We start from the raw sequence: 23,092 nt of genomic DNA on the forward strand, positions 1-23,092 counted from the left end.
TGACTGTGAGTCCGTCTTTTGTAAGTCCAAATACTACCTGGTTCGACATTTTCCAGGCTTTTTGTTTCATTTCTTAACAGATCCATTCCTATGTACCTCTGTGCTTTCAACAGAGTTTTCATTGTAAGGGAGGGACATACAATATGCCTTAAACATTCCTGGGCAGGGAAGACTCTATGTAAAAGAAAGAGTAGCAGACAGTTTAATAAATCATCAGCAGGACCCTCTAGATCTTCCCCAAAAAACATAACATTATTTCTCTGCATGTATGTGTGTTGAACAGCGCAAGTAGTTTGACATTTATCCACTGACATTAACCACTTTCCCACAGCGCAGAACAAAATCACTTGTACTGGCCCCTTCTGCAAAAGCATTACCACTGTAGAAAGCAGTGAAAAGGTGAGGCAGTGTGCAGTCACCCCCGACCCTTTACTCCCCTGATCGGCCACGATCGGCCAAGGACCTCTCTATGAGAGCTGAGGGTGGAATTTTTCTGGACCTCGGTAACTTAGGGAGGCATGGCTAAAGGGATCCTCAATCAACGGCCCAACCTTTGCTTTGTGGCCTGTCCGTATATGTCTGTTCTCCAAATTACCTGCCGCTGCCCAGGTGTCAGCTGGTAAGATGGAATGACCTGCCAGGTAGGATCCTGGCAGATGATTTGCATAGGCAAACCCCCTCTCCCTCTTTATTAGCCCTGCTTACTCCACAGTAGCAAGTATCTGGGGAAAATATAGTGGTCGAGGTGGGGTAGCAGTCACTAGCAACTTTGAGAAAGTAAATCTGGGGTGCTTTGCGACTTGTGGGGAACTACAGAGCTCAGTGCCCAGAACTTTGTGGCACAGGGAGGAGGTCTGTGGGATTTCAGTAACTTGGAGACATGCAACCTGGTTGGGAGTGCTTCAGGTCTCCTTCCTTGCATGTTCCAAGCAACTCAACAAAGCATCAACAGGCAGAGCCATTTCCACTTGATTAAAAGCCTAAAATCTTTTCCATGTAAAAACATAGCCCCCCAACCCCCGAATACCATATTTTCTTTGTTTCCTCTCTCTCTGTCTCTCTCTCCCCCTTCCTCCTTCCCTCCCTCCTTCCTCCCTCCCGCCCGCTCTCTTTCTCCCCCCGCCCCCTCCCTCCCCCTCTCCCTCTCCCTCTCACAACCATTTATTTTAAGTTTTCATGCACTGTAGCATATTCTGACAATGGTATTTCACAATGGGACTCTTTGAAGGTTACAGAAATCAAAAAAGAAATCAACCAACTAAAAGCAGCCAAATCCAGAGTACACTGCTCAGCCCCAATTAAAGATAAAGGCCTAGAAGCAAATAAAGCTGTAGTTCAGAGCGATGTTTGCAAATAGCACCTTAAAGCAGTTTACGCTGGCGTGCACAACAATGGGGAAAGTGATAATACTGAATTTGGTCGAATGGGAACCGTGCCACTTCTAAAAGTACAAGTCAAGAAATTGAAGGGGACGGGGCTGTTCATTCAGTCACTAGGACTCACAAGTAAAAGGCTCCTGAGGCATTAGTGTTGAATTTGGCGCAAAATGTATTGTGTTGTTGTTTAATATGTATGAATAATATTTCTGTTCTCCAAATTGCCTGCCGCTGCCCAGGCGTCAGCCCCTATGAACATACAATTTCAATCTTCATCAATAAAGATGAATTAAAAAATAAAGACTTGCAAATTAACAAAGTTTCTGTCCCGTCATGTGCTAAAAATAGTGAATGCTTTACAAATGTACGTGTCATCCTTCAGAGCAGGGGCCAATTCAATGTTCCCATTATCATTCCAATATTAGTACATGTGTTGCTGAGCTACATAGGAATGGATCTGTTAAGAAATTAAACAAAAAGCCTGGAAAAATGTTGAAACAGGTAGGATTTGGACTAACAATAAACTGACTCACAGTCAGATGTGCTATCCCTTGACCCACTGACCCCCTTATCTTTTGTGTAATCCTTTTGCTCTCAGCAGGGCTGTCCATCCAAAGTTCCCTACTTAAAGGGGCTTTCTTATTAAAAAAAAATCCCAGAGCTGTTTTTTATGGCCCACATGCCTCATATCCCGTTGCTCTCGATAAACTCACATCATCTCCCACCAATGCAAGCTGTAAAAGATGTCAAGGGCATAGCCAAGGAAACTAGACGTGGGTCGAAGGTTGAGCAATCGTTAAATCAGCAGCAAAAATAACATTGAAATCAGCCTCAGAATCTCTTAAAGGATGGGTCAACATTGGTTGCTTTCAGGGCGCAATCGGGCAGCCTCTGGTGCTGGCGCCTTAAGGCAAGCGCAAAGGGAGAGCCAACCAAACCATTGATTAGGACCTCTGAACTTTCTGCCTGTGACATAAGGACATTTGATATGGCAAATCATTGACCAAACACCATTTATATGTTGGATGGTATGAAATTAAGAGGCAAACAGCAATACATCAGCATTCTTTTTCTGCCGTATTGATCCGGTCCTAAAGGGTTTGGTTTAATGGCAATTATATTTAAAGATAAACAGATTCATGCTGCAGGGTGCTTGCAAATTGACACACCCTCCCCATCACGAAGGCTGGGTGATGCAAGCGTGAGAGCATCACGGCAGACCCATAGACACGAGAAACACTCTATTCCTCTGAGTGCATGTGGGCCCATGGCTGGATCAAGGACAAGGCAAGAACAGGAGCTGGCTTAAGCTGTCAGCACCCAGGCTGCCCCATTGCGTGCTGCAAGCAACAGATGTTGGACCATCCCTTAAGAGATTCTGAGGCTGATTTCAATGTTAACTCTGCTGCTGATTTAAGGATTGCTTAACCTTCGACCCAAGTCTAGTTTGCTTGGCTAAGCCCTGAAAATCTTTTACAGCTTGTATTGGTGGGAGATGATGTGAATTTATAAAGAGCAACGGGATATGAGGCTTGTGTGCCACAAAATGCAGGTCTATGATCTTTTATATGAAAGCCACTTTGGAAAATCCTATTGAGAGCAAAAGGATTACACAAAAGGAAAGGGGGTCAGTGGGTGAAGAGATACAATTAACTGACTCACAGTCAGATGTGCTAAGTCCAAATCCTACCCGTTTCGACATTTTGTCCAGGTTTTTCGTTTCATTTCTTAACAGATCCATTCCTATGTACCTCTGTGCTTTTAACAGAGTTTTCATTGTAAGGGAGGGATATACAGTATGCCTTAAACATTCCTGGGCAGGGAAGACTCTCTGTAAAAGCAAGAGTAGCGTACAGCTTCATAAATAATCAGCAGGACCCTCTAGACCTTCCCCAAAAAACATGAAATGATTTCTCTGCATGTATGTGCGTTGAGCAGCGCAAGTCGTTTGCTTAATGCCAGTGGTTAAATGTCACTTTCCCACAGCGCAGAATAAAATCACTTGTACAGGTCCCTTCTGCAAAAGCATTACCGCTGTAGAAAGCAGTGAAAAGGTGAGGCAGTGTGCAGTCACCCCGACCCTTCACGGCCCTGATCGGCCACGATCGGCCAAGGACCTCTCTATGAGAGCTGAGGGTGGAATTTTTCTGGACCTCGGTAACTTAGGGAGACATGGCTAAAGGGTTCCTCAATCAACGGCCCAGCCTTTGCTTTGTGGCCTGTCCGAATATTTCTGTTCTCCAAATTATGTGCCGCTGCTCGGGTGTCATTTGGTGGGATGGAATGACCTCCCAGGAATGATCCTGGCAGATGATTTGCATAGGCACACCCCTTCTCCCTCTCTCTTAGCCCTGCTTTCTGCACAGTAGCAAGTATCTGGGGAAAATATAGTGGTCGAGGTGGGGTAGCAGTAACTAGCAACTCTGAGAAAGTAAATCTGGGGAGCTTGGCGACTTGTGGGGAACAACTGCAGAGCTCAGGTACTTTGTGGCACACGGAGGAGGTCTGTGGGATTTCAGTAAATTAGAGACATGCAACCTGGTCGGGAGTGCTTCAGGTCACCTTTGTTGCATGTTCCAAGCAACTCAACAAAGCATCAACAGGCTGAGATACCAGCCACAGAGCCTCTTTCCACTTGATTAAAAGCCTAAAATCTTTTCCATGTAAAAACATAGCCCCCCCGAATACCATATTTTCTTTGTTTTTTCTCTCTCTCTCTCTCTCTCTCTCTCTCTCTCTCTCTCTCTCTCTCTCCCTCCCTCCTTAACCTTCCCCCTCCCGCCCGCTCTCTTTCTCCCCCCGCCCCCTCCCTCCCCCTCTCCCTCTCACAACCATTTATTTTAAGTTTTCATGCACTGTAGCACATTCTGACAACGGTATTTCACAATGGGACTCTTTGAAAGTTACAGAAATCAAAAAAGAAACCAACCAACTAAAAGCAGCCAAAGCCAGAGTACACTGCTCAGCCCCAATTAAAGATTAAGGCCTAGAAGCAAGTAAAGCTGTAGTTCAGAACAATGTTTGCAAATAGCACCTTAAAGCAGTTTACGCTGGAGTGCACAACAAGGTGGAAACTGATAAAACGGAGTTTGGTAAAATGGGATAAAAAAACAAAAGAAGCTTGCCACTTCTAAAAGTACAAGTCAAGAAATTGAAGGAGAGGGGGCTGTTCATTCAGTCAATAGGACTCACAAGTAAAAGGCTCCTGAGGCATGAGTGTTGAATTTGGCGCAAAATGTAGTGTGTTGTCGTGTAATATGTATGAACATACAATTTCAATCTTCATTAAAAAAACATGTATTAAAAAATAAAGACTTGCAAATTAAGAAAGTTTCTGTCCTGTCATGTGCCAAAAATAGTGAATGCTTTACGAATGTGCGTGTCATCCTTTAGAGCAGGGGACAATTTAATGTTCACATTATCATTCCAATATTAGTACATGTGTTGCTGAAGCAAGTGCAAAGGGAGAGTCAATCAAACCATTGATTAGGACATCTAGTCAAAGGTTTGCCATACCAAATGTCCTTATGTCAGAGGGTAGAAAGTCCAAACACCATTTAAATATCGGGTGGTATGAAATGAAGAGGGAAACAACAATGAATAAGCATTCTTTGCTGCTGTATTGATCTGGTCCTAAAGGGTTTGGTTTAATGCCAATTATATTTGAAGATATACAGATTCATGCTCCAGGGTGCTTGCAAAATGACACCCCTCCCCATCACAATGGCTGGGTGATGCAAGCCTGAGAGCATCACAATAGACCCATAGACATGAGAAAAACTCTGTACCACTGAGTGTATGTGGGCCCATGGCTGTATCAAGGACAAGGCAACAACAGGAAGTGGCTTAAGGCATCAGTGCCAGAAGCTGTCCGATTGAGCCCTGTAAGCAATAGATGTTGGACCATCCTTGAAGAGATTCTGAGGCTGATTTCAATGTTAACTTTACTGCTGATTTAAGGATTGCTGAACCTTCGACCCACGTCTAGTTTGCTCGGATAAGGCCTGGAAATCTTTTACAGCTTGTATTGGGGGGAGATGATGTGAGTTTATCAAGAGCAACGGGATATGAGGCATGTGTGCCACAAAAAGCAGGTCTAGGATTTTTTATAAGAAAGCCGCTTTAAGAAGAGAACTTTGGACAACCCTACTGAGAGCAAAAGTATTACACAAAAGGTAAGGGGGTCAGTGGGTCAACGGATAGCACATTTGACTGTGAGTCCGTCTTTTGTAAGTCCAAATACTACCTGGTTCGACATTTTCCAGGCTTTTTGTTTCATTTCTTAACAGATCCATTCCTATGTACCTCTGTGCTTTCAACAGAGTTTTCATTGTAAGGGAGGGACATACAATATGCCTTAAACATTCCTGGGCAGGGAAGACTCTATGTAAAAGAAAGAGTAGCAGACAGTTTAATAAATCATCAGCAGGACCCTCTAGATCTTCCCCAAAAAACATAACATTATTTCTCTGCATGTATGTGCGTTGAGCAGCGCAAGTCGTTTGCTTAATGCCAGTGGTTAAATGTCACTTTCCCACAGCGCAGAATAAAATCACTTGTACAGGTCCCTTCTGCAAAAGCATTACCGCTGTAGAAAGCAGTGAAAAGGTGAGGCAGTGTGCAGTCACCCCGACCCTTCACGGCCCTGATCGGCCACGATCGGCCAAGGACCTCTCTATGAGAGCTGAGGGTGGAATTTTTCTGGACCTCGGTAACTTAGGGATACATGGCTAAAGGGTTCCTCAATCAACGGCCCAGCCTTTGCTTTGTGGCCTGTCCGAATATTTCTGTTCTCCAAATTATGTGCCGCTGCTCGGGTGTCATTTGGTGGGATGGAATGACCTCCCAGGAATGATCCTGGCAGATGATTTGCATAGGCACACCCCTTCTCCCTCTCTCTTAGCCCTGCTTTCTGCACAGTAGCAAGTATCTGGGGAAAATATAGTGGTCGAGGTGGGGTAGCAGTAACTAGCAACTCTGAGAAAGTAAATCTGGGGAGCTTGGCGACTTGTGGGGAACAACTGCAGAGCTCAGGTACTTTGTGGCACACGGAGGAGGTCTGTGGGATTGCAGTAAATTAGAGACATGCAACCTGGTCGGGAGTGCTTCAGGTCACCTTTGTTGCATGTTCCAAGCAACTCAACAAAGCATCAACAGGCTGAGATACCAGCCACAGAGCCTCTTTCCACTTGATTAAAAGCCTAAAATCTTTTCCATGTAAAAACATAGCCCCCCCGAATACCATATTTTCTTTGTTTTCTCTCTCTCTCTCTCTCTCTCTCTCTCTCTCTCTCTCTCTCTCTCTCTCTCTCTCTCTCTCTCTCTCTCTCTCTCTCTCTCTCTCTCTCTCTCTCTCTCTCTCTCCCTCCCTCCTTAACCTTCCCCCTCCCGCCCGCTCTCTTTCTCCCCCCGCCCCCTCCCTCCCCCTCTCCCTCTCACAACCATTTATTTTAAGTTTTCATGCACTGTAGCACATTCTGACAACGGTATTGCACAATGGGACTCTTTGAAAGTTACAGAAATCAAAAAAGAAACCAACCAACTAAAAGCAGCCAAAGCCAGAGTACACTGCTCAGCCCCAATTAAAGATTAAGGCCTAGAAGCAAGTAAAGCTGTAGTTCAGAACAATGTTTGCAAATAGCACCTTAAAGCAGTTTACGCTGGAGTGCACAACAAGGTGGAAACTGATAAAACGGAGTTTGGTAAAATGGGATAAAAAAACAAAAGAAGCGTGCCACTTCTAAAAGTACAAGTCAAGAAATTGAAGGAGAGGGGGCTGTTCATTCAGTCAATAGGACTCACAAGTAAAAGGCTCCTGAGGCATGAGTGTTGAATTTGGCGCAAAATGTATTGTGTTGTCGTGTAATATGTATGAACATACAATTTCAATCTTCATTAAAAAAACATGTATTAAAAAATAAAGACTTGCAAATTAAGAAAGTTTCTGTCCTGTCATGTGCCAAAAATAGTGAATGCTTTACGAATGTGCGTGTCATCCTTTAGAGCAGGGGACAATTTAATGTTCACATTATCATTCCAATATTAGTACATGTGTTGCTGAAGCAAGTGCAAAGGGAGAGTCAATCAAACCATTGATTAGGACATCTAGTCAAAGGTTTGCCATACCAAATGTCCTTATGTCAGAGGGTAGAAAGTCCAAACACCATTTAAATATCGGGTGGTATGAAATGAAGAGGGAAACAACAATGAATAAGCATTCTTTGCTGCTGTATTGATCTGGTCCTAAAGGGTTTGGTTTAATGCCAATTATGTTTGAAGATATACAGATTCATGCTCCAGGGTGCTTGCAAAATGACACCCCTCCCCATCACAATGGCTGGGTGATGCAAGCCTGAGAGCATCACAATAGACCCATAGACATGAGAAAAACTCTGTACCACTGAGTGTATGTGGGCCCATGGCTGTATCAAGGACAAGGCAACAACAGGAAGTGGCTTAAGGCATCAGTGCCAGAAGCTGTCCGATTGAGCCCTGTAAGCAATAGATGTTGGACCATCCTTGAAGAGATTCTGAGGCTGATTTCAATGTTAACTTTACTGCTGATTTAAGGATTGCTGAACCTTCGACCCACGTCTAGTTTGCTCGGATAAGGCCTGGAAATCTTTTACAGCTTGTATTGGGGGGAGATGATGTGAGTTTATCAAGAGCAACGGGATATGAGGCATGTGTGCCACAAAAAGCAGGTCTAGGATTTTTTATAAGAAAGCCGCTTTAAGAAGAGAACTTTGGACAACCCTACTGAGAGCAAAAGTATTACACAAAAGGTAAGGGGGTCAGTGGGTCAACGGATAGCACATTTGACTGTGAGTCCGTCTTTTGTAAGTCCAAATACTACCTGGTTCGACATTTTCCAGGCTTTTTGTTTCATTTCTTAACAGATCCATTCCTATGTACCTCTGTGCTTTCAACAGAGTTTTCATTGTAAGGGAGGGACATACAATATGCCTTAAACATTCCTGGGCAGGGAAGACTCTATGTAAAAGAAAGAGTAGCAGACAGTTTAATAAATCATCAGCAGGACCCTCTAGATCTTCCCCAAAAAACATAACATTATTTCTCTGCATGTATGTGTGTTGAACAGCGCAAGTAGTTTGACATTTATCCACTGACATTAACCACTTTCCCACAGCGCAGAACAAAATCACTTGTACTGGCCCCTTCTGCAAAAGCATTACCACTGTAGAAAGCAGTGAAAAGGTGAGGCAGTGTGCAGTCACCCCCGACCCTTTACTCCCCTGATCGGCCACGATCGGCCAAGGACCTCTCTATGAGAGCTGAGGGTGGAATTTTTCTGGACCTCGGTAACTTAGGGAGGCATGGCTAAAGGGATCCTCAATCAACGGCCCAACCTTTGCTTTGTGGCCTGTCCGTATATGTCTGTTCTCCAAATTACCTGCCGCTGCCCAGGTGTCAGCTGGTAAGATGGAATGACCTGCCAGGTAGGATCCTGGCCGATGATTTGCATAGGCAAACCCCCTCTCCCTCTTTATTAGCCCTGCTTACTCCACAGTAGCAAGTATCTGGGGAAAATATAGTGGTCGAGGTGGGGTAGCAGTCACTAGCAACTTTGAGAAAGTAAATCTGGGGTGCTTTGCGACTTGTGGGGAACTACAGAGCTCAGTGCCCAGAACTTTGTGGCACAGGGAGGAGGTCTGTGGGATTTCAGTAACTTGGAGACATGCAATCTGGTTGGGAGTGCTTCAGGTCTCCTTCCTTGCATGTTCCAAGCAACTCAACAAAGCATCAACAGGCAGAGCCATTTCCACTTGATTAAAAGCCTAAAATCTTTTCCATGTAAAAACATAGCCCCCCAACCCCCGAATACCATATTTTCTTTGTTTCCTCTCTCTCTGTCTCTCTCTCTCCCTTCCTCCTTCCCTCCCTCCTTCCTCCCTCCCGCCCGCTCTCTTTCTCCCCCCGCCCCCTCCCTCCCCCTCTCCCTCTCCCTCTCACAACCATTTATTTTAAGTTTTCATGCACTGTAGCATATTCTGACAATGGTATTTCACAATGGGACTCTTTGAAGGTTACAGAAATCAAAAAAGAAATCAACCAACTAAAAGCAGCCAAATCCAGAGTACACTGCTCAGCCCCAATTAAAGATAAAGGCCTAGAAACAAATAAAGCTGTAGTTCAGAGCGATGTTTGCAAATAGCACCTTAAAGCAGTTTACGCTGGCGTGCACAACAATGGGGAAAGTGATAATACTGAATTTGGTCGAATGGGAACCGTGCCACTTCTAAAAGTACAAGTCAAGAAATTGAAGGGGACGGGGCTGTTCATTCAGTCACTAGGACTCACAAGTAAAAGGCTCCTGAGGCATTAGTGTTGAATTTGGCGCAAAATGTATTGTGTTGTTGTTTAATATGTATGAATAATATTTCTGTTCTCCAAATTGCCTGCCGCTGCCCAGGCGTCAGCCCCTATGAACATACAATTTCAATCTTCATCAATAAAGATGAATTAAAAAATAAAGACTTGCAAATTAACAAAGTTTCTGTCCCGTCATGTGCTAAAAATAGTGAATGCTTTACAAATGTACGTGTCATCCTTCAGAGCAGGGGCCAATTCAATGTTCCCATTATCATTCCAATATTAGTACATGTGTTGCTGAGCTACATAGGAATGGATCTGTTAAGAAATTAAACAAAAAGCCTGGAAAAATGTTGAAACAGGTAGGATTTGGACTAACAATAAACTGACTCACAGTCAGATGTGCTATCCCTTGACCCACTGACCCCCTTATCTTTTGTGTAATCCTTTTGCTCTCAGCAGGGCTGTCCATCCAAAGTTCCCTACTTAAAGGGGCTTTCTTATTAAAAAAAAATCCCAGAGCTGTTTTTTATGGCCCACATGCCTCATATCCCGTTGCTCTCGATAAACTCACATCATCTCCCACCAATGCAAGCTGTAAAAGATGTCAAGGGCATAGCCAAGGAAACTAGACGTGGGTCGAAGGTTGAGCAATCGTTAAATCAGCAGCAAAAATAACATTGAAATCAGCCTCAGAATCTCTTAAAGGATGGGTCAACATTGGTTGCTTTCAGGGCGCAATCGGGCAGCCTCTGGTGCTGGCGCCTTAAGGCAAGCGCAAAGGGAGAGCCAACCAAACCATTGATTAGGACCTCTGAACTTTCTGCCTGTGACATAAGGACATTTGATATGGCAAATCATTGACCAAACACCATTTATATGTTGGATGGTATGAAATTAAGAGGCAAACAGCAATACATCAGCATTCTTTTTCTGCCGTATTGATCCGGTCCTAAAGGGTTTGGTTTAATGGCAATTATATTTAAAGATAAACAGATTCATGCTGCAGGGTGCTTGCAAATTGACACACCCTCCCCATCACGAAGGCTGGGTGATGCAAGCGTGAGAGCATCACGGCAGACCCATAGACACGAGAAACACTCTATTCCTCTGAGTGCATGTGGGCCCATGGCTGGATCAAGGACAAGGCAAGAACAGGAGCTGGCTTAAGCTGTCAGCACCCAGGCTGCCCCATTGCGTGCTGCAAGCAACAGATGTTGGACCATCCCTTAAGAGATTCTGAGGCTGATTTCAATGTTAACTCTGCTGCTGATTTAAGGATTGCTTAACCTTCGACCCAAGTCTAGTTTGCTTGGCTAAGCCCTGAAAATCTTTTACAGCTTGTATTGGTGGGAGATGATGTGAATTTATAAAGAGCAACGGGATATGAGGCTTGTGTGCCACAAAATGCAGGTCTATGATCTTTTATATGAAAGCCACTTTGGAAAATCCTATTGAGAGCAAAAGGATTACACAAAAGGAAAGGGGGTCAGTGGGTGAAGAGATACAATTAACTGACTCACAGTCAGATGTGCTAAGTCCAAATCCTACCCGTTTCGACATTTTGTCCAGGTTTTTCGTTTCATTTCTTAACAGATCCATTCCTATGTACCTCTGTGCTTTTAACAGAGTTTTCATTGTAAGGGAGGGATATACAGTATGCCTTAAACATTCCTGGGCAGGGAAGACTCTCTGTAAAAGCAAGAGTAGCGTACAGCTTCATAAATAATCAGCAGGACCCTCTAGACCTTCCCCAAAAAACATGAAATGATTTCTCTGCATGTATGTGCGTTGAGCAGCGCAAGTCGTTTGCTTAATGCCAGTGGTTAAATGTCACTTTCCCACAGCGCAGAATAAAATCACTTGTACAGGTCCCTTCTGCAAAAGCATTACCGCTGTAGAAAGCAGTGAAAAGGTGAGGCAGTGTGCAGTCACCCCGACCCTTCACGGCCCTGATCGGCCACGATCGGCCAAGGACCTCTCTATGAGAGCTGAGGGTGGAATTTTTCTGGACCTCGGTAACTTAGGGAGACATGGCTAAAGGGTTCCTCAATCAACGGCCCAGCCTTTGCTTTGTGGCCTGTCCGAATATTTCTGTTCTCCAAATTATGTGCCGCTGCTCGGGTGTCATTTGGTGGGATGGAATGACCTCCCAGGAATGATCCTGGCAGATGATTTGCATAGGCACACCCCTTCTCCCTCTCTCTTAGCCCTGCTTTCTGCACAGTAGCAAGTATCTGGGGAAAATATAGTGGTCGAGGTGGGGTAGCAGTAACTAGCAACTCTGAGAAAGTAAATCTGGGGAGCTTGGCGACTTGTGGGGAACAACTGCAGAGCTCAGGTACTTTGTGGCACACGGAGGAGGTCTGTGGGATTTCAGTAAATTAGAGACATGCAACCTGGTCGGGAGTGCTTCAGGTCACCTTTGTTGCATGTTCCAAGCAACTCAACAAAGCATCAACAGGCTGAGATACCAGCCACAGAGCCTCTTTCCACTTGATTAAAAGCCTAAAATCTTTTCCATGTAAAAACATAGCCCCCCCGAATACCATATTTTCTTTGTTTTTTCTCTCTCTCTCTCTCTCTCTCTCTCTCTCTCTCCCTCCCCCTCTCCCTCTCACAACCATTTATTTTAAGTTTTCATGCACTGTAGCACATTCTGACAACGGTATTTCACAATGGGACTCTTTGAAAGTTACAGAAATCAAAAAAGAAACCAACCAACTAAAAGCAGCCAAAGCCAGAGTACACTGCTCAGCCCCAATTAAAGATTAAGGCCTAGAAGCAAGTAAAGCTGTAGTTCAGAACAATGTTTGCAAATAGCACCTTAAAGCAGTTTACGCTGGAGTGCACAACAAGGTGGAAACTGATAAAACGGAGTTTGGTAAAATGGGATAAAAAAACAAAAGAAGCTTGCCACTTCTAAAAGTACAAGTCAAGAAATTGAAGGAGAGGGGGCTGTTCATTCAGTCAATAGGACTCACAAGTAAAAGGCTCCTGAGGCATGAGTGTTGAATTTGGCGCAAAATGTAGTGTGTTGTCGTGTAATATGTATGAACATACAATTTCAATCTTCATTAAAAAAACATGTATTAAAAAATAAAGACTTGCAAATTAAGAAAGTTTCTGTCCTGTCATGTGCCAAAAATAGTGAATGCTTTACGAATGTGCGTGTCATCCTTTAGAGCAGGGGACAATTTAATGTTCACATTATCATTCCAATATTAGTACATGTGTTGCTGAAGCAAGTGCAAAGGGAGAGTCAATCAAACCATTGATTAGGACATCTAGTCAAAGGTTTGCCATACCAAATGTCCTTATGTCAGAGGGTAGAAAGTCCAAACACCATTTAAATATCGGGTGGTATGAAATGAAGAGGGAAACAACAATGAATAAGCATTCTTTGCTGCTGTATTGATCTGGTCCTAAAGGGTTTGGTTTAATGCCAATTATATTTGAAGATATACAGATTCATGCTCCAGGGTGCTTGCAAAATGACACCCCTCCCCATCACAATGGCTGGGTGATGCAAGCCTGAGAGCATCACAATAGACCCATAGACATGAGAAAAACTCTGTACCACTGAGTGTATGTGGGCCCATGGCTGTATCAAGGACAAGGCAACAACAGGAAGTGGCTTAAGGCATCAGTGCCAGAAGCTGTCCGATTGAGCCCTGTAAGCAATAGATGTTGGACCATCCTTGAAGAGATTCTGAGGCTGATTTCAATGTTAACTTTACTGCTGATTTAAGGATTGCTGAACCTTCGACCCACGTCTAGTTTGCTCGGATAAGGCCTGGAAATCTTTTACAGCTTGTATTGGGGGGAGATGATGTGAGTTTATCAAGAGCAACGGGATATGAGGCATGTGTGCCACAAAAAGCAGGTCTAGGATTTTTTATAAGAAAGCCGCTTTAAGAAGAGAACTTTGGACAACCCTACTGAGAGCAAAAGTATTACACAAAAGGTAAGGGGGTCAGTGGGTCAACGGATAGCACATTTGACTGTGAGTCCGTCTTTTGTAAGTCCAAATACTACCTGGTTCGACATTTTCCAGGCTTTTTGTTTCATTTCTTAACAGATCCATTCCTATGTACCTCTGTGCTTTCAACAGAGTTTTCATTGTAAGGGAGGGACATACAATATGCCTTAAACATTCCTGGGCAGGGAAGACTCTATGTAAAAGAAAGAGTAGCAGACAGTTTAATAAATCATCAGCAGGACCCTCTAGATCTTCCCCAAAAAACATAACATTATTTCTCTGCATGTATGTGCGTTGAGCAGCGCAAGTCGTTTGCTTAATGCCAGTGGTTAAATGTCACTTTCCCACAGCGCAGAATAAAATCACTTGTACAGGTCCCTTCTGCAAAAGCATTACCGCTGTAGAAAGCAGTGAAAAGGTGAGGCAGTGTGCAGTCACCCCGACCCTTCACGGCCCTGATCGGCCACGATCGGCCAAGGACCTCTCTATGAGAGCTGAGGGTGGAATTTTTCTGGACCTCGGTAACTTAGGGATACATGGCTAAAGGGTTCCTCAATCAACGGCCCAGCCTTTGCTTTGTGGCCTGTCCGAATATTTCTGTTCTCCAAATTATGTGCCGCTGCTCGGGTGTCATTTGGTGGGATGGAATGACCTCCCAGGAATGATCCTGGCAGATGATTTGCATAGGCACACCCCTTCTCCCTCTCTCTTAGCCCTGCTTTCTGCACAGTAGCAAGTATCTGGGGAAAATATAGTGGTCGAGGTGGGGTAGCAGTAACTAGCAACTCTGAGAAAGTAAATCTGGGGAGCTTGGCGACTTGTGGGGAACAACTGCAGAGCTCAGGTACTTTGTGGCACACGGAGGAGGTCTGTGGGATTTCAGTAAATTAGAGACATGCAACCTGGTCGGGAGTGCTTCAGGTCACCTTTGTTGCATGTTCCAAGCAACTCAACAAAGCATCAACAGGCTGAGATACCAGCCACAGAGCCTCTTTCCACTTGATTAAAAGCCTAAAATCTTTTCCATGTAAAAACATAGCCCCCCCGAATACCATATTTTCTTTGTTTTCTCTCTCTCTCTCTCTCTCTCTCTCTCTCTCTCTCTCTCTCTCTCTCTCTCTCTCTCTCTCTCTCTCTCTCTCTCTCTCTCTCTCTCTCTCTCTCTCCCTCCCTCCTTAACCTTCCCCCTCCCGCCCGCTCTCTTTCTCCCCCCGCCCCCTCTCCCTCTCACAACCATTTATTTTAAGTTTTCATGCACTGTAGCACATTCTGACAACGGTATTGCACAATGGGACTCTTTGAAAGTTACAGAAATCAAAAAAGAAACCAACCAACTAAAAGCAGCCAAAGCCAGAGTACACTGCTCAGCCCCAATTAAAGATTAAGGCCTAGAAGCAAGTAAAGCTGTAGTTCAGAACAATGTTTGCAAATAGCACCTTAAAGCAGTTTACGCTGGAGTGCACAACAAGGTGGAAACTGATAAAACGGAGTTTGGTAAAATGGGATAAAAAAACAAAAGAAGCGTGCCACTTCTAAAAGTACAAGTCAAGAAATTGAAGGAGAGGGGGCTGTTCATTCAGTCAATAGGACTCACAAGTAAAAGGCTCCTGAGGCATGAGTGTTGAATTTGGCGCAAAATGTATTGTGTTGTCGTGTAATATGTATGAACATACAATTTCAATCTTCATTAAAAAAACATGTATTAAAAAATAAAGACTTGCAAATTAAGAAAGTTTCTGTCCTGTCATGTGCCAAAAATAGTGAATGCTTTACGAATGTGCGTGTCATCCTTTAGAGCAGGGGACAATTTAATGTTCACATTATCATTCCAATATTAGTACATGTGTTGCTGAAGCAAGTGCAAAGGGAGAGTCAATCAAACCATTGATTAGGACATCTAGTCAAAGGTTTGCCATACCAAATGTCCTTATGTCAGAGGGTAGAAAGTCCAAACACCATTTAAATATCGGGTGGTATGAAATGAAGAGGGAAACAACAATGAATAAGCATTCTTTGCTGCTGTATTGATCTGGTCCTAAAGGGTTTGGTTTAATGCCAATTATGTTTGAAGATATACAGATTCATGCTCCAGGGTGCTTGCAAAATGACACCCCTCCCCATCACAATGGCTGGGTGATGCAAGCCTGAGAGCATCACAATAGACCCATAGACATGAGAAAAACTCTGTACCACTGAGTGTATGTGGGCCCATGGCTGTATCAAGGACAAGGCAACAACAGGAAGTGGCTTAAGGCATCAGTGCCAGAAGCTGTCCGATTGAGCCCTGTAAGCAATAGATGTTGGACCATCCTTGAAGAGATTCTGAGGCTGATTTCAATGTTAACTTTACTGCTGATTTAAGGATTGCTGAACCTTCGACCCACGTCTAGTTTGCTCGGATAAGGCCTGGAAATCTTTTACAGCTTGTATTGGGGGGAGATTATGTGAGTTTATCAAGAGCAACGGGATATGAGGCATGTGTGCCACAAAAAGCAGGTCTAGGATTTTTTATAAGAAAGCCGCTTTAAGAAGAGAACTTTGGACAACCCTACTGAGAGCAAAAGTATTACACAAAAGGTAAGGGGGTCAGTGGGTCAACGGATAGCACATTTGACTGTGAGTCCGTCTTTTGTAAGTCCAAATACTACCTGGTTCGACATTTTCCAGGCTTTTTGTTTCATTTCTTAACAGATCCATTCCTATGTACCTCTGTGCTTTCAACAGAGTTTTCATTGTAAGGGAGGGACATACAATATGCCTTAAACATTCCTGGGCAGGGAAGACTCTATGTAAAAGAAAGAGTAGCAGACAGTTTAATAAATCATCAGCAGGACCCTCTAGATCTTCCCCAAAAAACATAACATTATTTCTCTGCATGTATGTGTGTTGAACAGCGCAAGTAGTTTGACATTTATCCACTGACATTAACCACTTTCCCACAGCGCAGAACAAAATCACTTGTACTGGCCCCTTCTGCAAAAGCATTACCACTGTAGAAAGCAGTGAAAAGGTGAGGCAGTGTGCAGTCACCCCCGACCCTTTACTCCCCTGATCGGCCACGATCGGCCAAGGACCTCTCTATGAGAGCTGAGGGTGGAATTTTTCTGGACCTCGGTAACTTAGGGAGGCATGGCTAAAGGGATCCTCAATCAACGGCCCAACCTTTGCTTTGTGGCCTGTCCGTATATGTCTGTTCTCCAAATTACCTGCCGCTGCCCAGGTGTCAGCTGGTAAGATGGAATGACCTGCCAGGTAGGATCCTGGCCGATGATTTGCATAGGCAAACCCCCTCTCCCTCTTTATTAGCCCTGCTTACTCCACAGTAGCAAGTATCTGGGGAAAATATAGTGGTCGAGGTGGGGTAGCAGTCACTAGCAACTTTGAGAAAGTAAATCTGGGGTGCTTTGCGACTTGTGGGGAACTACAGAGCTCAGTGCCCAGAACTTTGTGGCACAGGGAGGAGGTCTGTGGGATTTCAGTAACTTGGAGACATGCAATCTGGTTGGGAGTGCTTCAGGTCTCCTTCCTTGCATGTTCCAAGCAACTCAACAAAGCATCAACAGGCAGAGCCATTTCCACTTGATTAAAAGCCTAAAATCTTTTCCATGTAAAAACATAGCCCCCCAACCCCCGAATACCATATTTTCTTTGTTTCCTCTCTCTTTGTCTCTCTCTCTCCCTTCCTCCTTCCCTCCCTCCTTCCTCCCTCCCGCCCGCTCTCTTTCTCCCCCCGCCCCCTCCCTCCCCCTCTCCCTCTCCCTCTCACAACCATTTATTTTAAGTTTTCATGCATTGTAGCATATTCTGACAATGGTATTTCACAATGGGACTCTTTGAAGGTTACAGAAATCAAAAAAGAAATCAACCAACTAAAAGCAGCCAAATCCAGAGTACACTGCTCAGCCCCAATTAAAGATAAAGGCCTAGAAACAAATAAAGCTGTAGTTCAGAGCGATGTTTGCAAATAGCACCTTAAAGCAGTTTACGCTGGCGTGCACAACAATGGGGAAAGTGATAATACTGAATTTGGTCGAATGGGAACCGTGCCACTTCTAAAAGTACAAGTCAAGAAATTGAAGGGGACGGGGCTGTTCATTCAGTCACTAGGACTCACAAGTAAAAGGCTCCTGAGGCATTAGTGTTGAATTTGGCGCAAAATGTATTGTGTTGTTGTTTAATATGTATGAATAATATTTCTGTTCTCCAAATTGCCTGCCGCTGCCCAGGCGTCAGCCCCTATGAACATACAATTTCAATCTTCATCAATAAAGATGAATTAAAAAATAAAGACTTGCAAATTAACAAAGTTTCTGTCCCGTCATGTGCTAAAAATAGTGAATGCTTTACAAATGTACGTGTCATCCTTCAGAGCAGGGGCCAATTCAATGTTCCCATTATCATTCCAATATTAGTACATGTGTTGCTGAGCTACATAGGAATGGATCTGTTAAGAAATTAAACAAAAAGCCTGGAAAAATGTTGAAACAGGTAGGATTTGGACTAACAATAAACTGACTCACAGTCAGATGTGCTATCCCTTGACCCACTGACCCCCTTATCTTTTGTGTAATCCTTTTGCTCTCAGCAGGGCTGTCCATCCAAAGTTCCCTACTTAAAGGGGCTTTCGTATTAAAAAAAAATCCCAGAGCTGTTTTTTATGGCCCACATGCCTCATATCCCGTTGCTCTCGATAAACTCACATCATCTCCCACCAATGCAAGCTGTAAAAGATGTCAAGGGCATAGCCAAGGAAACTAGACGTGGGTCGAAGGTTGAGCAATCGTTAAATCAGCAGCAAAAATAACATTGAAATCAGCCTCAGAATCTCTTAAAGGATGGGTCAACATTGGTTGCTTTCAGGGCGCAATCGGGCAGCCTCTGGTGCTGGCGCCTTAAGGCAAGCGCAAAGGGAGAGCCAACCAAACCATTGATTAGGACCTCTGAACTTTCTGCCTGTGACATAAGGACATTTGATATGGCAAATCATTGACCAAACACCATTTATATGTTGGATGGTATGAAATTAAGAGGCAAACAGCAATACATCAGCATTCTTTTTCTGCCGTATTGATCCGGTCCTAAAGGGTTTGGTTTAATGGCAATTATATTTAAAGATAAACAGATTCATGCTGCAGGGTGCTTGCAAATTGACACACCCTCCCCATCACGAAGGCTGGGTGATGCAAGCGTGAGAGCATCACGGCAGACCCATAGACACGAGAAACACTCTATTCCTCTGAGTGCATGTGGGCCCATGGCTGGATCAAGGACAAGGCAACAACAGGAGCTGGCTTAAGCTGTCAGCACCCAGGCTGCCCCATTGCGTGCTGCAAGCAACAGATGTTGGACCATCCCTTAAGAGATTCTGAGGCTGATTTCAATGTTAACTCTGCTGCTGATTTAAGGATTGCTTAACCTTCGACCCAAGTCTAGTTTGCTTGGCTAAGCCCTGAAAATCTTTTACAGCTTGTATTGGTGGGAGATGATGTGAATTTATAAAGAGCAACGGGATATGAGGCTTGTGTGCCACAAAATGCAGGTCTATGATCTTTTATATGAAAGCCACTTTGGAAAATCCTATTGAGAGCAAAAGGATTACACAAAAGGAAAGGGGGTCAGTGGGTGAAGAGATACAATTAACTGACTCACAGTCAGATGTGCTAAGTCCAAATCCTACCCGTTTCGACATTTTGTCCAGGTTTTTCGTTTCATTTCTTAACAGATCCATTCCTATGTACCTCTGTGCTTTTAACAGAGTTTTCATTGTAAGGGAGGGATATACAGTATGCCTTAAACATTCCTGGGCAGGGAAGACTCTCTGTAAAAGCAAGAGTAGCGTACAGCTTCATAAATAATCAGCAGGACCCTCTAGACCTTCCCCAAAAAACATGAAATGATTTCTCTGCATGTATGTGCGTTGAGCAGCGCAAGTCGTTTGCTTAATGCCAGTGGTTAAATGTCACTTTCCCACAGCGCAGAATAAAATCACTTGTACAGGTCCCTTCTGCAAAAGCATTACCGCTGTAGAAAGCAGTGAAAAGGTGAGGCAGTGTGCAGTCACCCCGACCCTTCACGGCCCTGATCGGCCACGATCGGCCAAGGACCTCTCTATGAGAGCTGAGGGTGGAATTTTTCTGGACCTCGGTAACTTAGGGAGACATGGCTAAAGGGTTCCTCAATCAACGGCCCAGCCTTTGCTTTGTGGCCTGTCCGAATATTTCTGTTCTCCAAATTATGTGCCGCTGCTCGGGTGTCATTTGGTGGGATGGAATGACCTCCCAGGAATGATCCTGGCAGATGATTTGCATAGGCACACCCCTTCTCCCTCTCTCTTAGCCCTGCTTTCTGCACAGTAGCAAGTATCTGGGGAAAATATAGTGGTCGAGGTGGTGTAGCAGTAACTAGCAACTCTGAGAAAGTAAATCTGGGGAGCTTGGCGACTTGTGGGGAACAACTGCAGAGCTCAGGTACTTTGTGGCACACGGAGGAGGTCTGTGGGATTTCAGTAAATTAGAGACATGCAACCTGGTCGGGAGTGCTTCAGGTCACCTTTGTTGCATGTTCCAAGCAACTCAACAAAGCATCAACAGGCTGAGATACCAGCCACAGAGCCTCTTTCCACTTGATTAAAAGCCTAAAATCTTTTCCATGTAAAAACATAGCCCCCCCGAATACCATATTTTCTTTGTTTTTTCTCTCTCTCTCTCTCTCTCTCTCTCTCTCTCTCTCTCTCTCCCTCCCTCCTTAACCTTCCCCCTCCCGCCCGCTCTCTTTCTCCCCCCGCCCCCTCCCTCCCCCTCTCCCTCTCACAACCATTTATTTTAAGTTTTCATGCACTGTAGCACATTCTGACAACGGTATTTCACAATGGGACTCTTTGAAAGTTACAGAAATCAAAAAAGAAACCAACCAACTAAAAGCAGCCAAAGCCAGAGTACACTGCTCAGCCCCAATTAAAGATTAAGGCCTAGAAGCAAGTAAAGCTGTAGTTCAGAACAATGTTTGCAAATAGCACCTTAAAGCAGTTTACGCTGGAGTGCACAACAAGGTGGAAACTGATAAAACGGAGTTTGGTAAAATGGGATAAAAAAACAAAAGAAGCGTGCCACTTCTAAAAGTACAAGTCAAGAAATTGAAGGAGAGGGGGCTGTTCATTCAGTCAATAGGACTCACAAGTAAAAGGCTCCTGAGGCATGAGTGTTGAATTTGGCGCAAAATGTATTGTGTTGTCGTGTAATATGTATGAACATACAATTTCAATCTTCATTAAAAAAACATGTTTTAAAAAATAAAGACTTGCAAATTAAGAAAGTTTCTGTCCTGTCATGTGCCAAAAATAGTGAATGCTTTACGAATGTGCGTGTCATCCTTTAGAGCAGGGGACAATTTAATGTTCACATTATCATTCCAATATTAGTACATGTGTTGCTGAAGCAAGTGCAAAGGGAGAGTCAATCAAACCATTGATTAGGACATCTAGTCAAAGGTTTGCCATACCAAATGTCCTTATGTCAGAGGGTAGAAAGTCCAAACACCATTTAAATATCGGGTGGTATGAAATGAAGAGGGAAACAACAATGAATAAGCATTCTTTGCTGCTGTATTGATCTGGTCCTAAAGGGTTTGGTTTAATGCCAATTATATTTGAAGATATACAGATTCATGCTCCAGGGTGCTTGCAAAATGACACCCCTCCCCATCACAATGGCTGGGTGATGCAAGCCTGAGAGCATCACAATAGACCCATAGACATGAGAAAAACTCTGTACCACTGAGTGTATGTGGGCCCATGGCTGTATCAAGGACAAGGCAACAACAGGAAGTGGCTTAAGGCATCAGTGCCAGAAGCTGTCCGATTGAGCCCTGTAAGCAATAGATGTTGGACCATCCTTGAAGAGATTCTGAGGCTGATTTCAATGTTAACTTTACTGCTGATTTAAGGATTGCTGAACCTTCGACCCACGTCTAGTTTGCTCGGATAAGGCCTGGAAATCTTTTACAGCTTGTATTGGGGGGAGATTATGTGAGTTTATCAAGAGCAACGGGATATGAGGCATGTGTGCCACAAAAAGCAGGTCTAGGATTTTTTATAAGAAAGCCGCTTTAAGAAGAGAACTTTGGACAACCCTACTGAGAGCAAAAGTATTACACAAAAGGTAAGGGGGTCAGTGGGTCAACGGATAGCACATTTGACTGTGAGTCCGTCTTTTGTAAGTCCAAATACTACCTGGTTCGACATTTTCCAGGCTTTTTGTTTCATTTCTTAACAGATCCATTCCTATGTACCTCTGTGCTTTCAACAGAGTTTTCATTGTAAGGGAGGGACATACAATATGCCTTAAACATTCCTGGGCAGGGAAGACTCTATGTAAAAGAAAGAGTAGCAGACAGTTTAATAAATCATCAGCAGGACCCTCTAGATCTTCCCCAAAAAACATAACATTATTTCTCTGCATGTATGTGTGTTGAACAGCGCAAGTAGTTTGACATTTATCCACTGACATTAACCACTTTCCCACAGCGCAGAACAAAATCACTTGTACTGGCCCCTTCTGCAAAAGCATTACCACTGTAGAAAGCAGTGAAAAGGTGAGGCAGTGTGCAGTCACCCCCGACCCTTTACTCCCCTGATCGGCCACGATCGGCCAAGGACCTCTCTATGAGAGCTGAGGGTGGAATTTTTCTGGACCTCGGTAACTTAGGGAGGCATGGCTAAAGGGATCCTCAATCAACGGCCCAACCTTTGCTTTGTGGCCTGTCCGTATATGTCTGTTCTCCAAATTACCTGCCGCTGCCCAGGTGTCAGCTGGTAAGATGGAATGACCTGCCAGGTAGGATCCTGGCAGATGATTTGCATAGGCAAACCCCCTCTCCCTCTTTATTAGCCCTGCTTACTCCACAGTAGCAAGTATCTGGGGAAAATATAGTGGTCGAGGTGGGGTAGCAGTCACTAGCAACTTTGAGAAAGTAAATCTGGGGTGCTTTGCGACTTGTGGGGAACTACAGAGCTCAGTGCCCAGAACTTTGTGGCACAGGGAGGAGGTCTGTGGGATTTCAGTAACTTGGAGACATGCAACCTGGTTGGGAGTGCTTCAGGTCTCCTTCCTTGCATGTTCCAAGCAACTCAACAAAGCATCAACAGGCAGAGCCATTTCCACTTGATTAAAAGCCTAAAATCTTTTCCATGTAAAAACATAGCCCCCCAACCCCCGAATACCATATTTTCTTTGTTTCCTCTCTCTCTGTCTCTCTCTTTCTCTCCCTTCCTCCTTCCCTCCCTCCTTCCTCCCTCCCGCCCGCTCTCTTTCTCCCCCCGCCCCCTCCCTCCCCCTCTCCCTCTCCCTCTCACAACCATTTATTTTAAGTTTTCATGCACTGTAGCATATTCTGACAATGGTAT

The 23,092-nt window shown here is 44.2% G+C and overlaps 5 non-coding genes across 5 annotated transcripts; all 5 read right to left on the reverse strand.

The window, feature by feature from the left end:
- Positions 1-4,727: 4,727 nt before the first annotated feature.
- On the reverse strand, positions 4,728-4,832 carry LOC138570772 (U6 spliceosomal RNA). Its single transcript, XR_011303802.1, has one exon. It is a non-coding gene; the product is annotated as a U6 spliceosomal RNA (small nuclear RNA).
- A 2,505-nt stretch (positions 4,833-7,337) lies between these two features.
- On the reverse strand, positions 7,338-7,442 carry LOC138570773 (U6 spliceosomal RNA). Its single transcript, XR_011303803.1, has one exon. It is a non-coding gene; the product is annotated as a U6 spliceosomal RNA (small nuclear RNA).
- Positions 7,443-12,853: 5,411 nt separating this feature from the next.
- On the reverse strand, positions 12,854-12,958 carry LOC138570774 (U6 spliceosomal RNA). Its single transcript, XR_011303804.1, has one exon. It is a non-coding gene; the product is annotated as a U6 spliceosomal RNA (small nuclear RNA).
- A 2,487-nt stretch (positions 12,959-15,445) lies between these two features.
- On the reverse strand, positions 15,446-15,550 carry LOC138570775 (U6 spliceosomal RNA). The gene has a single exon (XR_011303805.1). It is a non-coding gene; the product is annotated as a U6 spliceosomal RNA (small nuclear RNA).
- Positions 15,551-21,024: 5,474 nt separating this feature from the next.
- LOC138570776 (U6 spliceosomal RNA) lies at positions 21,025-21,129 on the reverse strand. Its single transcript, XR_011303806.1, has one exon. It is a non-coding gene; the product is annotated as a U6 spliceosomal RNA (small nuclear RNA).
- Between the last annotated feature and the right edge of the window lie 1,963 nt (positions 21,130-23,092).

This window comes from Ambystoma mexicanum, chromosome 2q (assembly GCF_040938575.1).
Source record: "Ambystoma mexicanum isolate Mex_15411 chromosome 2q, UKY_AmexF1_1, whole genome shotgun sequence".
Lineage (NCBI taxonomy): Eukaryota > Metazoa > Chordata > Amphibia > Caudata > Ambystomatidae > Ambystoma > Ambystoma mexicanum.